This window comes from Anabrus simplex, chromosome 1 (genome assembly GCF_040414725.1).
Source record: "Anabrus simplex isolate iqAnaSimp1 chromosome 1, ASM4041472v1, whole genome shotgun sequence".
Lineage (NCBI taxonomy): Eukaryota > Metazoa > Arthropoda > Insecta > Orthoptera > Tettigoniidae > Anabrus > Anabrus simplex.
The window spans coordinates 1,167,298,572-1,167,301,046 of record NC_090265.1 but is presented as its reverse complement, the minus strand read 5'-3'; the positions used below and the strand labels follow the sequence as shown (position 1 = coordinate 1,167,301,046).

Sequence of the window (2,475 nt, the reverse complement as noted above, 5' to 3'; positions counted from 1 at the left end):
TCTGTAGTATGGGATTAGCCCTTGTATTAACGGCCTAGTGCCAAGTTGGTCTTAAACAAAGTGTATCAGGAGTGCGGTTAGCCTCCTCTCAAATTGTTATTTTAGAGGTCATGTAATCAACCTTCTTTTCATGTAATAGACCTCAGTAGGTTGGGTATTTTACCCCTGTGAATACGTCCTTAGAGGACAGCTTGAAGGTAGAGTTTGGTGTGGCCTTTGAGAGGCTTAAATTTTAAAGAGCGGATCGCTCTTTTGAAAATGGAGTGTCATATGCCTCGTGGAGGCTTTTCTGTGTAATTCGGAGCCAGGGGCTCCTAGGGATGAATGGGGTTTTCTGCCCCTCTGTTAAAACTTGTGTTTGTGGTAAAACTGAGCTGATCGCTGAAGTCAGGGCGTGAAGCCCAAAACCTGTAAATATTGTAACTCCCCTTGTTTTGCTACATTGTACCTGCCATGTCTGTTATTGCTTTGTTTTTGGAAAAGAAAATATAACTTTGTTAAATTTTAAATTAATTTTACATGCACTATAATTTCGTAGCTTGAAACCCATTCACACCCGCACCTTCTTTTACGCATAACTACCGCTAAAACACGGTAACAATAATAATAATAATAATAATAATAATAATAATAATAATAATAATAATAATAATAATAATAATAATAATAATAATAATAATAATAATGTTCTGGACCGTCGTCAAATGTGCGGGCCGCGCTGAAAACGGTTCCTGGACGGGTAATGACCAAGAATGCAGTCCGGCCGCGGGTTCAGTATCGCCAAGGCACCCAAAACGACACCACGCTGGATCTCCTGAAGGATTTGTCCCATATTAAAAATGGTTATAGGAAAAGATGGCAAAGATTATGGACCCAACTGACCGGGTGGATTACCTGGACTTAGCACGGAAGTACGAAATCGATTGCTGGAAAGAAATATTGAAAAATGGGAGGAAACTTGCCGTAATCTATTAGAAAACGAGTCAGATCACGAATTTTGGCGGATTCTCTCAAAAAACGAGTCAGATGGCGAATTTGGGCGGATTATATATAAAACAATAAGCATTCAATTCTAAATTTCAGTATAATACCGTAGCGAAGCACGGGTATCTTGCTAGTTTGATATAATTTCTGAACTGCTTGTTAATTGTGATGTAATCAATCTGGTTCCTAATACTGCTGTCAGCATTAGAGGTCCACGTATAGAGGCGACGTGGAGGTAGCTGGAAATATGTTTGCTATAATAAGGCCCTCCTCCTGGCACATCTGGACCAGTCGATCACCTCGAGTATTGCTTGCTCCTAATCCGTAGTCACCGACTACATCAGCCCGTCAGCCATGGCCGACTTTAGTATTGAAATCGTCCATCACAATGTTTATCTCAGATGGTTTGGTGTATGACAGGGCTGCTTCGATTTTCGTGTAAAAATCTCGACATCAACGTCTGACGCATCACATGTTGGAGCATATACTTGGATGATATTCACTAAAATTGGTCGTGCTGTAATAAACATACCCTACGGTATCTGATACTGGTATAAAATTTTTCACAGGCTTACTGATGTCTCGATGTACAATGAAACCCACGCCATTAAGATGGCGAGGATCGTCATTACCAGAATAGTATACCGGATAACCACTGACCACACTCTTTCCTGAATGAGGCCAACGCATTTCGCTAATGCCAAGAACGTCGATCTTGAGTCTCTCCATCTCTCTTGGCGTTATGAGTCTTTCCACTTTGAAACAAGCTGCGAACATTCCTCGTTTCTATCCTTCTCATGACTGGCCCGGAGATTCCTACCACCCCCTGCCCACTGAAGGGCTGCCGGGGACGGGGGTCCTTGGTTTCATGCTTTCCAGTCATGCTAAAGATTTTCCTTGGGATTAAATACGAGGTGGTTCACCGTTGCCTTCCTCACGTAGTTTTGAGACCGCTTACACCACTATGGTTTCGCTCCCAAACGCGTGTCACATCCCCGTATCAGCCGATACCTTGGCTGACGCCAAAGTGCACTGATGGCGAAGCTGCTGCCCTCCGTTATTATGGATTCCAGAGGCATTTCCTCCACTGAGGGACCATATCCCTCCCTAAAAGCTCCACCGCCAGAAGCCATTGGCCTTTTATGGTGGTCCGGTTATTTCCCGCCGCCCAACATTCGGCGTTGAGACACTAACTGTAAAAATATGGTCAAGTGCTGCATGGTCAGCAGTGCCTCAACCAATATGTGTGTAATAGGGGAGTGCTAACCGTCTCTCCTTTCATACAACATGCAAACACGCAGGGAAAAAGAACTGTTGTTTGGAATTGTTAACTCAAAAAACGAATATTTGCAAAGTTTGAGAAGTGTAATCAGCTCATTTAAAACATGCATTTGCATGGAAATCCGGGCTCTAGTTATTAGCTGTGAGACAGCCTTTGCGTCTTTAAGTAAGTTTATTTGTTTTGTTCCATAATTGCTCCAAGTACTTGTG

General features: G+C 42.7%; 1 non-coding gene across 1 annotated transcript; it reads right to left on the bottom strand.

The window, feature by feature from the left end:
• Nucleotides 1-2,181: 2,181 nt before the first annotated feature.
• LOC136859352 (U6atac minor spliceosomal RNA) lies at nucleotides 2,182-2,273 on the bottom strand. The gene has a single exon (XR_010858987.2). It is a non-coding gene; the product is annotated as a U6atac minor spliceosomal RNA (small nuclear RNA).
• Nucleotides 2,274-2,475: the final 202 nt, after the last annotated feature.